The sequence below is a fragment of the Hordeum vulgare genome, chromosome 1H (assembly GCF_904849725.1).
Source record: "Hordeum vulgare subsp. vulgare chromosome 1H, MorexV3_pseudomolecules_assembly, whole genome shotgun sequence".
Classification (NCBI taxonomy): domain Eukaryota; kingdom Viridiplantae; phylum Streptophyta; class Magnoliopsida; order Poales; family Poaceae; genus Hordeum; species Hordeum vulgare.
The window spans coordinates 12,749,970-12,764,339 of NC_058518.1; the positions used below are offsets into that span (position 1 = coordinate 12,749,970).

A 14,370-nucleotide genomic window follows, 5' to 3' on the forward strand; every position below is an offset into this window, starting at 1 on the left:
AGCAATCTATCACAGAGTTGTAGTTCAAATTTGACCTGCTTCCAGCTGAATCTCCCCAACTACTCCGGGTGCGTCCCCTCCACCATCCTCCACAGAAGAAAGGGGAACGAGCGACCACAGGCGGAGGCGGCGGAGGAGGATGGGGTTCATGCTGCGGGTGAGGCTGGCCTCCTTCTTCGCTGGCGCGGCCGCTGCCGGCGGCTACTTCCTCTACAAGGACTACAAGCTCGCCCACGACTCCACCGCCCTCAAGGTACGGACCGCGCCCTCCTCCTCCCCTCCCCTCCGCGTCTCAGATCTCGGACCGTGTACCAGTCCATGGATCCTGTCATGAACTGGAAAACTCATTTTGAGCACTCGAAAGATGGAAAATGAATTCTTTGTCCAAAGAAAATGAAAAATTCATTTGAATACATCTTAATAATGTGTTTCTTCCATGACAAAATCAGGTGTCAATAAGGTCCTTCAAAGAAAACCATATTTGTCACTCGAAAATAGAAAATGTTTTTCTGAAAAAGAACTTATTTTCAGTTAATTACAACCAATTTAGATGGTCATAGCGTATTCATAGTGTTTTACTCTGTTCTGATTGGCCCATGAGGATGTCACGCGGATCATGCATTAAGGACCGTTGGATGATCCCGGATCCAATGGCAGCCCTCCACTCTGTAGATGAAACCCTAGTTTTGTCCTCCTCACATTTTTCATCCACCCCCCCCGCCTCCCTTCTTCCTCTCTTCTGCTTCCTCCCTTCCTCCCGAGCTCCTTCCTCTCCAGCTCCCCGATCCAATCCCTTCCCCCACATCGGCGCCGCCACCCACCGCCCCACGTCGCTCCCTCATACCTCGTCGTGTTGTCATCGGTCATGGTGGGCGTCGCTCCCAGCCTCTCCCCTCCCCACCACTTGACCGACCTGCCACATGAAGGAGGCGGTCCTAGAGGGCGGCAGTGCCTTCACCAGGGCATTCGGTGCGTCGTGGTTTGAGCATGCCGCCACGGATCCTCGCTTCAACTGCGTCTTCAACGAGGCCATGGAGTAGCACTCCGTCATCATCACCAAGAAGCTGCTTGAGCTGTACCATGGATTCGAGGACATCGCCACCCTCGTGGACCTCGCCGGCGGCCTCGGCGCCGTCATCCACGCCATCACCACCAAGTACCCGGGCATCAAGGGGATCAACTTCGACCTGCCCCACGTAATCTCGGACGCGCAGCCTTACCCTGGGGTGGAGCACGTCGGCGGCGACATGTTCGAGAGTGTGCCCTCTGGCGGCGACGCCATCCTCATGAAGTGGATCCTCAACTGCTTTAGCGACCAGGAATGTGCCAAGCTGCTCAAGAACTGCTACGACGGATTGCCCGACCATGGCGACAGTGACGACGAGGCCGCCGCTGAGCGCGAGCGCGCCGCGGCCATGACCCCGCACACGAACATTCCAGATCCACACATGCAAGGTTCGCCTCCCCCTCTCTCGATTTCATCTCCTTCCCTTGCATGCTTTAATCCATATCATGATCCAGGGCGGCGGCGGCCATGACCCTCCCACCCAGATCCGCCAGCGTAGTCATCAAGGGCTCCCTCCCTCGACCTGGGCCTCGACGGAGGTCCCAAAATCGCACGCTCGTGCCTCGGTGTGGGACTGCTCGGCCGACGATGCGTTCGTCCGTACGTGAGGAGACGGCTGCCTGCTCCGTGTTGGGGAACGTCGCATGGGAAACAAAAAATTTCCTACGCGCACGAAGACCTATCATGGTGATGTCCATCTACGAGAGGGGATGAGTGATCTACGTACCCTTGTAGATCGTACAGCAGAAGCGTTAGAGAACGCGGTTGATGTAGTGGAACGTCCTCATGTCCCTCGATCCGCCCCGCGAACAATCCCACGATCAGTCCCACGATCTAGTACCGAACGGACGGCACCTCCGCGTTCAGCACACGTACAGCTCGACGATGATCTCGGCCTTCTTGATCCAGCAAGAGAGACGGAGAGGTAGAAGAGTTCTCCGGCAGCGTGACGGCGCTCCGGAGGTTGGTGATGATCTTGTCTCAGCAGGGCTCCGCCCGAGCTCCGCAGAAACACGATCTAGAGGAAAAACTATGGAGGTATGTGGTCGGGCAGCCGTGAGAAAAGTCGTCTCTAATCTGCCCTAAAAGCCCCATATATATAGGAGGAGGGAGGGGGACCTTGCCTTGGGGTCCAAGGGATCCCCAAGGGGTCGGCCGAGCCAGGGGGGAGGACTCTCCCCCCCCCCCAAACCGAGTCCTACTTGGTTTGGTGGGAGGGAGTCCTTCCCCCTTCCCACTTCTTCCTTTTTTTTTCTTTCCTTTGATTTTTTCTCCCTTGGCGCATAGGGGATTGGTGGGCTGTCCCACCAGCCCACTAAGGGCTGGTGTGACCCCCAAATGCCTATGGGCTTCCCCGGAGTGGGTTGCCCCCTTCCGGTGAACTCCCGGAACCCATTCGTCATTCCCGGTACATTCCCGGTAACTCCGAAAACCTTCCGGTAATCAAATGAGGTCATCCTATATATCAATCTTCGTTTCCGGACTATTCCGGAAACCCTCGTGACGTCCGTGATCTCATCCGGGACTCCGAACAACATTCGGTAACCAACCATATAACTCAAATACGCATAAAACAACGTCGAACCTTAAGTGTGCAGACCCTGCGGGTTCGAGAACTATGTAGACATGACCCGAGAGACTCCTCGGTCAATATCCAATAGCGGGACCTGGATGCCCATATTGGATCCTACATATTCTACGAAGATCTTATCGTTTGAACCTCAGTGCCAAGGATTCGTATAATCCCGTATGTCATTCCCTTTGTCCTTCGGTATGTTACTTGCCCGAGATTCGATCGTCAGTATCCGTATACCTATTTCAACCTCGTTTACCGGCAAGTCTCTTTACTCGTTCCGTAATACAAGATCCCGCAACTTACACTAAGTTACATTGCTTGCAAGGCTTGTATGTGATGTTGTATTACCGAGTGGGCCCCGAGATACCTCTCCGTCACACGGAGTGACAAATCCCAGTCTTGATCCATACTAACTCAACTAACACCTTCGGAGATACCTGTAGAGCATCTTTATAGTCACCCAGTTACGTTGCGACGTTTGATACACACAAAGCATTCCTCCGGTGTCAGTGAGTTATATGATCTCATGGTCATAGAAATAAATACTTGACATGCAGAAAACAGTAGCAACAAAATGACACGATCAACATGCTACGTCTTATTAGTTTGGGTCTAGTCCATCACGTGATTCTCCCAATGACGTGATCCAGTTATCAAGCAACAACACCTTGTTCATAATCAGAAGACACTGACTATCATCGATCAACTGGCTAGCCAACTAGAGGCATGCTAGGGACGGTGTTTTGTCTATGTATCCACACATGTAAATGAGTCTTCATTCAATACAATTATAGCATGGATAATAAACTATTATCTTGATACAGGAATTATAATAATAACTATACATGTATTATTGCCTCTAGGGCATAATTCCAACAGTCTCCCACTTGCACTAGAGTCAATAATCTAGCCCTCACATCACCATGTGAATTACATTGTAATAAATCTAACACCCATACAGTTCTGGTGTCGATCATGTTTTGGCCGTGGAAGAGGCTTAGTCAGCGGGTCTGCTACATTCAGATCCGTGTGCACTTTGCATATATTTACGTCCTCCTCCTCGACGTAGTTGCGGATGAGATTGAAGCGTCGTTTGATGTGTCTGGTCTTCTTGTGAAACCTTGGTTCCTTTGCTAAGGCAATGGCACCAGTGTTGTCACAGAACAAGGTTACTGGATCCAGTGCACTTGGCACCACTCCAAGATCCGTCATGAACTGCTTCATCCAGATACCCTCCTTAGCCGCCTCCGAGGCAGCCATGTACTCCGCTTCACATGTAGAATCTGCTACGACGCTTTGCTTGGAACTGCACCAGCTTACTGCACCCCCATTAAGAATAAATACGTATCCGGTTTGCGACTTAGAGTCGTCCGGATCTGTGCAAAGCTTGCATCGACGTAACCTTTTACGGCGAGCTCTTCGTCACCTCCATACACGAGAAACATCTCCTTAGTCCTTTTCAGGTACTTCAGGATATTCTTGACCGCCGTCCAGTGATCCACTCCTGGACTACTCTGGAACCTACCTGCCATACTTATGGCCAGGCTAACATCCGGTCTAGTGCACAGCATTGCATACATGATAGAGCCTATGGCTGAAGCATAGGGGACGGAGCGCATATGCTCTCTATCTTCATCAGTTGCTGGGCACTGAGTCTTACTCAATCTCGTACCTTGTAACACTGGCAAGAACCCTTTCTTGGACTGTTCCATTTTGAACCTCTTCAAAACTTTATCAAGGTATGTGCTTTGTGAAAGTCCTATCAGGCGTTTTGATCTATCCCTATAGATCTTAATGCCTAGAATGTAAGCAGCTTCTCCTAGGTCCTTCATAGAGAAACTTTTATTCAAGTAACCTTTTATGCTCTCCAAAAGCTCTAAGTTGTTTCCAATCAGTAATATGTCATCCACATATAATATTAGAAACGCCACAGAGCTCCCACTCACTTTCTTGTAAATACAAGATTCTCCAACCACTTGTATAAACCCAAATGCTTTGATCACCTCATCAAAGCGTTTGTTCCAACTCCGAGATGCTTGCACCAGTCCATAAATGGATCGCTGGAGCTTGCACACCTTGTCAGCATTTTTAGGATCGACAAAACCTTCGGGTTGCATCATATACAACTCTTCCTTAAGGAAACCGTTAAGGAACGCCGTTTTGACATCCATCTGCCATATTTCATAATCGAAAAATGCAGCTATTGCTAACATGATTCTGACGGACTTAAGCATTGCTACGGGAGAGAAAGTCTCATCGTAGTCAATTCCTGGAACTTGTGAAAAACCCTTTGCCACAAGTCGAGCTTTATAAACGGTCACATTACCGTCAGCGTCCGTCTTCTTCTTAAAGATCCATTTGTTCTGAATGGCCTTGCGGCCCTCAGGCAGCATCTCCAAAGTCCACACTTTGTTCTCATACATGGATCCTATCTCGGATTTCATGGCTTCTAGCCATTTGTTGGAATCTGGGCCCACCATTGCTTCTTCATAATTTGCAGGTTCATTGTTGTCTAACAACATGATTGATAAGACGGGATTACCGTACCACTCTGGAGCAGCGCGTGATCTCGTCGACCTGCGCGGTTCAACAGAAACTTGAACTGGAGTTTCATGATCATCATCATTAACTTCCTCCTCAACCGGCGTTGCAATGACAGAGGTTTCCCCTTGCCCTGCGCCACCATCCAGAGGGATGAGAGGTTCGACAACCTCGTCAAGTTCTATCTTCCTCCCACTCAATTCTCTCGAGAGAAACTCCTTCTCGAGAAAAGTTCTGTTCTTAGCAACAAACACTTTGCCCTCGGATTTTAGATAGAAGGTGTACCCAACTGTCTCTTTTGGGTAACCTATGAAGACGCACTTTTCCGCTTTGGGTTCCAGCTTTTCAGGCTGAAGCTTTTTGACATAAGCATCACATCCCCAAACTTTAAGAAACGACAACTTTGGCCTTTTGCCATACCACAGTTCGTATGGTGTCGTCTCAACGGATTTCGATGGTGCCCTATTTAAAGTGAATGCAGCTGTTTCTAATGCATAACCCCAAAACGATAACGGCAAATCAGTAAGAGACATCATAGATCGCACCATTTCTAACAAAGTACGATTACGACGTTCGGACACACCATTACGCTGTGGTGTTCCAGGCGGTGTTTAACTGCGAAACAATTCCACATTGTCTTAAGTGAGTACCAAACTCGAAACTTAGATATTCACCCCCACGATCAGACCGTAGGAACTTGATCTTCTTGTTACGATGATTTTCCACTTCACTCTGAAATTGCTTGAACTTTTCAAATGTTTCAGACTTGTGCTTCATCAAGTAGACATAACCATATCTACTTAAATCGTCAGTGAAGGTGAGAAAATAACGATATCCGCCGCGTGCCTCCACGCTCATTAGACCACACACATCGATATGTATGATTTCCAACAAGTCACTTGCACGCTCCATTGTTCCGGAGAACGGAGTCTTAGTCATATTGCCCATGAGGCATGGTTCGCACGTGTCAAGTGAATCAAAGTCAAGTGACTCCAAAAGTCCATCAGCATGGAGTTTCTTCATGCGCTCTACACCAATATGACCCAAGCGGCAGTGCCACAAAAATATGGTGCTATCATTGTTTACTCTAACTCTTTTGGTCTCAATGTTATGTATATGCGTATCTCTATCAAGATTCAATATGAACAATCCTCTCACATTCGGTGCATGACCATAAAAGATGTTACTCATAGAAATAGAACAACCATTATTCTCAGACTTAAAAGAGTAACCGTCTCGCAATAAACAAGATCCAGATATAATGTTCATGCTCAACGCAGGCACTAAATAACAATGATTTAAGTTCATCACTAATCCCGATGGTAGTTGAAGTGACACTGTGCCGACGGCGATTGCATCAACCTTGGAACCGTTTCCTACGCGCATCGTCACTTCGTCTTTCGCCAGCCTTCGTCTATTCCGCAGTTCCTGCTTCGAGTTGCAAATGTGAGCAACAGAACCGGTATCGAATACCCAGGCACTACTACGAGAGCCGGTTAAGTACACATCAATAACATGTATATCAAATATACCTGGTTTTTCTTTGCCCGCCTTCTTATCTGCCAGATACTTGGGGCAATTGCGCTTCCAGTGACCCATACCCTTGCAATAGAAGCACTCTGTTTCAGGCTTAGGTCCAGCCTTGGGTTTCTTCGGCGGATTGGCAACGGGCTTGCCGCTCTTCTTCGAATTGCCCTTCTTGCCTTTGCCGTTTCTCTTGAAACTAGTGGTCTTGCTCACCATCAACACTTGATGCTCTTTACGGAGTTCAGACTCTGCGACTTTCAGCATCGCAAACAACTCGCCGGGAGACTTGTTCATCCCTTGCATGTTGTAGTTCAACACAAAGCCTTTATAGTTTGGCGGCAGGGATTGAAGGATTCTGTCAGTGATAGCTTCTTGCGGGAGTTCAATCCCCAGTTCAGCTAGACGGTTTGAGTACCCAGACATTTTGAGCACATGTTCACTGACAGACGAGTTTTCCTCCATCTTGCAAGCATAGAATTTATCGGAGGTCTCATACCTCTCGATCCGGGCGTTCTTCTGAAAGATAAACTTCAACTCCTGGAACATCTCAAATGCTCCATGACGCTCAAAGCGACGTTGAAGTCCCGGTTCTAAGCCATACAAGACTGCACATTGAACTATTGAGTAGTCCTCCTTACGTGCTAACCAAGCGTTCTTAACATCCTGATCAGCCGTAGCGGGTGGTTCATCTCCTAGCGCAGCATTAAGGACATAATCCTTCTTTCCAGCTTGTAAGATTAGCTTAAGATTACGAGCCCAGTCTACAAAGTTGCTTCCATCATCTTTCAACTTAGCTTTCTCTAGGAACGTATTAAAATTCAGGATGACACTTGCGTGAGCCATGATCTACAACACAAATACATTCAAAGTGGACTTAGACTATGTTCAAGATAATTAGAGTTCAACTTAATCAAATTATATGCTAAACTCCCACTCAAAAAGTACATCTCTCTAGTCATTTGAGTGGTTCATGATCCACTTACACTATCCCAAGTCCGATCATCACGTGAGTCGAGAGTAGTTTCAGTGGTAAGCATCCCTATGCTAATCATATCAGCTATATGATTCATGATCGACCTTTCGGTCTCATGTGTTCCGAGGGCATGTCTGCACATGCTAGGCTCGTCAAGCTTAACCCGAGTGTTCCGCGTGCGCAACTGTTTTGCACCCGTTGTATGTGAACGTTGAGTCTATCACACCCGATCATCACGTGGTGTCTCGAAACGACGAACTGTAGCAACGGTGCACAGTCGGGGAGAACACAATTTCGTCTTGAAATTTTAGTGAGAGATCACCTTATAATGCTACCGTCGTTCTAAGCAAAATAAGGTGCATAAAAGGATTAACATCACATGCAATTCATAAGTGACATGATATGGCCATCATCACGTGCTTCTTGATCTCCATCACCAAAGCACCGGCACGATCTTCTTGTCACCGGCGCCACACCATGATCATCCATCAACGTGTTGCCATCGGGGTTGTCGTGCTACTTATGCTATTACTACTAAAGCTACATCCTAGCAAAATAGTAAACGCATCTGCAAGCACATATGTTAGTATAAAGACAACCCTATGGCTCCTACCGGTTGCCGTACCATCGACGTGCAAGTCGATATTTCTATTACAACATGATCATCTCATACATCCAATATATCACATCACATCATTGGCCATATCACATCACAATCATACCCTGCAAAAACAAGTTAGACGTCCTCTAATTTTGTTGTTGCATGTTTTACGTGGTGACCAAGGGTATCTAGTAGGATCGCATCTTACTTACGCAAACACCACAACGGAGATATATGAGTTGCTATTTAACCTCATCCAAGGACCTCCTCGGTCAAATCCGATTCAACTAAAGTTGGAGAAACCGTCACTTGCCAGTCATCTTTGAGCAAAGGGGGTTACTCGTAACGATGAAACCAGTCTCTCGTAAGCGTACGAGTAATGTCGGTCCAAGCCGCTTCAATCCAACAATACCGTGGAATCAAGAAAAGACTAAGGAGGGCAGCAAAACGCACATCACCGCCCACAAAACCTTTTGTGTTCTACTCGAGAAGACATCTACGCATGAACCTAGCTCTGATACCACTGTTGGGGAACGTCGCATGGGAAACAAAAATTTTCCTACGCGCACGAAGACCTATCATGGTGATGTCCATCTACGAGAGGGGATGAGTGATCTACGTACCCTTGTAGATCGTACAGCAGAAGCGTTAGAGAACGTGGTTGATGTAGTGGAACGTCCTCACGTCCCTCGATCCGCCCCGCGAACAATCCCGCGATCAGTCCCACGATCTAGTACCGAACGGACGGCACCTCCGCGTTCAGCACACGTACAGCTCGACGATGATTTCGGCCTTCTTGATCCAGCAAGAGAGACGGAGAGGTAGAAGAGTTCTCCGGCAGCGTGACGGCGCTCCGGAGGTTGGTGATGATCTTGTCTCAGCAGGGCTCCGCCCGAGCTCCGCAGAAACACGATCTAGAGGAAAAACTATGGAGGTATGTGGTCGGGCAGCCGTGAGAAAAGTCGTCTCTAATCTGCCCTAAAAGCCCCATATATATAGGAGGAGGGAGGGGGACCTTGCCTTGGGGTCCAAGGGATCCCCAAGGGGTCGGCCGAGCCAGGGGGGAGGACTCTCCCCCCCCCAAACCGAGTCCTACTTGGTTTGGTGGGAGGGAGTCCTTCCCCCTTCCCACTTCTTCCTTTTTTTTTATTTCCTTTGATTTTTTCTCCCTTGGCACATAGGGGATTGGTGGGCTGTCCCACCAGCCCACTAAGGGCTGGTGTGACCCCCAAATGCCTATGGGCTTCCCCGGAGTGGGTTGCCCCCTTCCGGTGAACTCCCGGAACCCATTCGTCATTCCCGGTACATTCCCGGTAACTCCGAAAACCTTCCGGTAATCAAATGAGGTCATCCTATATATCAATCTTCGTTTCCGGACTATTCCGGAAACCCTCGTGACGTCCGTGATCTCATCCGGGACTCCGAACAACATTCGGTAACCAACCATATAACTCAAATACGCATAAAACAACGTCGAACCTTAAGTGTGCAGACCCTGCGGGTTCGAGAACTATGTAGACATGACCCGAGAGACTCCTCGGTCAATATCCAATAGCGGGACCTGGATGTCCATATTGGATCCTACATATTCTACGAAGATCTTATCGTTTGAACCTCAGTGCCAAGGATTCGTATAATCCCGTATGTCATTCCCTTTGTCCTTCGGTATGTTACTTGCCCGAGATTCGATCGTCAGTATCCGTATACCTATTTCAACCTCGTTTACCGGCAAGTCTCTTTACTCTTTCCGTAATACAAGATCCCGCAACTTACACTAAGTTACATTGCTTGCAAGGCTTGTATGTGATGTTGTATTACCGAGTGGGCCCCGAGATACCTCTCCGTCACACGGAGTGACAAATCCCAGTCTTGATCCATACTAACTCAACTAACACCTTCGGAGATACCTGTAGAGCATCTTTATAGTCACCCAGTTACGTTGCGACGTTTGATACACACAAAGCATTCCTCCGGTGTCAGTGAGTTATATGATCTCATGGTCATAGGAATAAATACTTGACATGCAGAAAACAGTAGCAACAAAATGACACGATCAACATGCTACGTCTTATTAGTTTGGGTCTAGTCCATCACGTGATTCTCCCAATGACGTGATCCAGTTATCAAGCAACAACACCTTGTTCATAATCAGAAGACACTGACTATCATCGATCAACTGGCTAGCCAACTAGAGGCATGCTAGGGACGGTGTTTTGTCTATGTATCCACACATGTAAATGAGTCTTCATTCAATACAATTATAGCATGGATAATAAACTATTATCTTGATACAGGAATTATAATAATAACTATACATGTATTATTGCCTCTAGGGCATAATTCCAACACTCCGTCCCAACCCACTCTTCCTCAGGTCCGCCACGGTCGCAAGAGAACTCACGCTGTGGTCATATTTGTTGCTATCTGTATGTCGCGGTGGTGCCAGCGCCGTCCCCGGAACACGTTTGGCTGGCTGCTCTTCCTGCTTCCCCGGTGGATTGTGAGATATGTGTTGTTAGGCCCCTGTCATGATATGTGTTGTTAGGCTCCTGTCATGATAACCCGAAGCACACCTCATATCTTTAGTGTCCGTTTGCATGTTGTCAATTGACTGGTTCCATTATTCTATTTGTCGAGTATTCTTAAAGATGGATTTCTAATTCCTCTTTATTGTAGGTTTGCCAATATCATTTATATATCCCTTCTTGTATTTCATGGTATGTGAACCTCCTCCTAAAGGATTATCGCATTGACAATTTTCTCCACATAGTATTAGATTCATACTGTAACAAGGAGATTGGATGTATGGTTGTGTTATAGTATGTCCCTTTATTAATTGTACTATGTGTTAAAGTTTCGAGCATCAATCACATGAATATGCTAGCTTCTGGTTAAAATCTACATAGGCAGCAATAAAAGTTTCGTCATTACCACCCGTATCTGTAATATATATGCAGGATCTAGTTTTGCTCTAAACTTGTACAAAGTTTAGGCATTGCATTTTTTTTTCATAATTAGTATTCATTAAATTAGTTTTGAAGCTTACTTAGTTAGTTACTCCGTTATTTGATATATTTTCGTGTCCATATTCGTGAAAGCAAAGTCAATTCCGAGTTCCTCAACATCAGCTATATCTTACTAGCCTCCAGTAGTAGAGCTAGAATCTCCATGGTGTTGCTTCATGTACCAATGGAATGCATATTTCTTTAGATTTTTTATTTGTGACATGGAATATATATGGGATTGATACATATAACATCAGTTTCATACTTTTCTGATTAATAATTGGAAACATGGTCAATATTTTTTATTAATGAAGAGAAGAATTAATTCGGGGATTGATGCAGATATGTCTTGGTCTAGCACATATGACTTCCATTTCGATGTAGACAATCAAAATATTTGGTCTTTGATTTCTCTTGCTTACAATATATGGTTTAATATATTTTTTATTTTTCTTTTAACTAATACAATTTAACTACGGTATTGCCTTTCTTTTGTACATCCAAAGTACATGTACAAATACAATGTGAAGATTATGTTTGTAACATATATTACTAAAAAATAATTATTATAAATACATGTGGTAGCTAATAAAATATTCACATATGTTATATGTATGGCTGTGTTATAAATTAATGAATCATATTCATGTAGACAAATGAATAAATAATAGTGTTGTTTTATCATACTTGTACCTTCCTTAGAGTATGTAGTATTATGCTTTCCAACTCCAATCAACGCTCATTTTTCTTTTGCTTCAAATGGTCAAATGTTGACGTGATACAGTAGGATTAATGTCTTCTTTTGCTACCTGTAGGATCTGATGCTTGGTTCTTGTTTTCCTGATGTAGAAAGAAGGAGACTAATGTGGATTCCTGCTGTTAGTCTCACCATTGGCTCCCTTCAGTACAGTCTGGAGGAGGGAGCAGCAAAAGCTGAATTTACTGACAGTAAGTTTTCAGTCAACATGCCCCCATTTGATAATAAACAGGTTTTGCTCTACTATGACACATACGCTTCGAAGCTTCAACATATTAAGAATGTCTTTATAAACCTGTTGCTAAAATAAACAGGTTTTGCTCTACTATATATAGCTAACTGTTGCTAAAATGATCTTTTCTTTAAAAGTTTATAAGTTTTCTAGTTTTCCATTCAGATGCTTTAGGTCTACTTATCCAAGAATGCATATTATATAGGGTTTTAGAGGCGATCTGCGATGAGGCATCAGATTTGTGAATGTTTTGTGGCTGTGATTTAGGTCTATTCGTTTGCAGGTTCTAGTGTTGGTATGTACAGCTTGTATCTATCCGGTTTGTTTGTACTGTCTGGACACATACTTTGGTACGACGTACGTGTGCTGCAGAGTACCTTAACCAGTGAGAGTACCTTACTATATCATGTCCAATAATAATTACTATAGTATTTGATGCTGCCTTCTTTTTTGAGTTATTCAAGTATGGGTCATTCAACTACATTTTCTGCATACATACCGGTATATCTTACTTTAGATTAATCATTTCAGCTTCACAAAATTAATTAAGGCCAAAAGGGGTCAATTTTAGGACTCTTCATAATTTAGCTGTCATCTTTTTGTATTGTTATTGTTCAGTCCATCTTTATAGGTTACATCAGTGGTAGTTGGTTTAATTGGCTAGACTCAAACTTCTCTCATCTGAGTTCAGAAACGTTTGTCGCTTCAAGGTTTCCGCCATGGATTGCTTGTTTTTGTGCCTTGTTTCAATTCTTGTATGTATCTTGTAGCTCTAACAAATATGGTTGTTTCTTCTACAGGACCTCCAGGCCTAAGAAAGTTGAAGTGCGAAGCCTTGAAGCCAATTGTGTGAAGCTCTACTTATCCAAGAATTTATATTATATATTGTAATAATAGACATATCTTCTTTGTAATAGATTGGAAAAATTGTAATATACTACCTTCGTGTTAATTTGATGAATTTCACATGTCCTTTCTGCTCTATTTGAAATATTCATATCGTATGCGATTTGAGAATGTGTGAAATGAAAACCTCACCAGAACTTCTTGACATATGGGACAAATTATGAGAAGAACATGACAAGTGGGACCTACACACAAAACTAAAATTCAAAAGCCCAAAACTGAAACTGGACCAAATGTATTTGAGTATTAAAAGGGCAGGGCCCAAATTATAATGAAACAAAAAAATTCGAAAAAAATACTAAAGTGGTTGTAAATAGGCTAAGGCCCAAAAAGAAGCCCAATAAGAAAAAGCCCAAAAAAATAAAACCAGCCCATGTGATTAATTGAAATGGGTTGGGCTGATTTCAACTATGATGTTTTGATTTCGTCGTAACTTTGCCACGTAGGACTGCCACGTAGGACTGGGTTATATTGTCAACGACGATTTAGGATCGTCGTAAAGGTTACAACGATCCAGGAATCGTCGTAGAAGTTACGACGATTTCGATCAAAACGTCGGTGCTGTTCATTTCTGACGCTCCGTTTTCGACGCTTGGTTTTTCGTCGTGAGATCGTCGTAAACTAAAAACCGTGACGATGTAGCGACGAAAATATAGGGTCGTGTATTAGCATATTCCTTGTAGTGTCATCTAGGGTTTCGCGGGATGGGCCGTAATATGCGCCTTTCTGGCTCGTAGGTGGATGACTGCGGGATTGTGCAGTTCCAATTCGAATTTTTCATTCCCAATCCAAGTTTCTATGGCCTTGAGGAGCGCTCGAATCACCGTTGCCCGGGGCATGGGCTAATTCCTGCTCGCCGTGTTTCTTGGGGTGGAGCAAGCACGGGAAGAAGGTTTTTGGGTTGTCCACTCGATGTAATTCCTCAAAACATCATTTGGTACTCTGTTTTCATTGATTTATTGCAAAGTTATGAATTTCACCTAATTATGTGAACTCTGATTTAACAGCTTCCTGATGAGTGTGATTGGGTTGTTTGGATTGACCCCCCTCCCACTGAGCTAGTGGGGCAAGCTTTTGAGGAGCTCCATGGTGGCCTTGAACGTAGTTGGATCAAAGCTAGTAGGATGGAGAAGAAGGTTATGGATCTGAACAATGAAAACAAGAAAATGCATATTGAAGTTGCAGA

The 14,370-nt window shown here is 45.1% G+C and overlaps 1 pseudogene; it reads left to right on the forward strand.

Moving 5' to 3' along the window:
• The first annotated feature begins 920 nt into the window (after positions 1–920).
• LOC123395501 lies at positions 921–13,093 on the forward strand (annotated as a pseudogene).
• Positions 13,094–14,370: the final 1,277 nt, after the last annotated feature.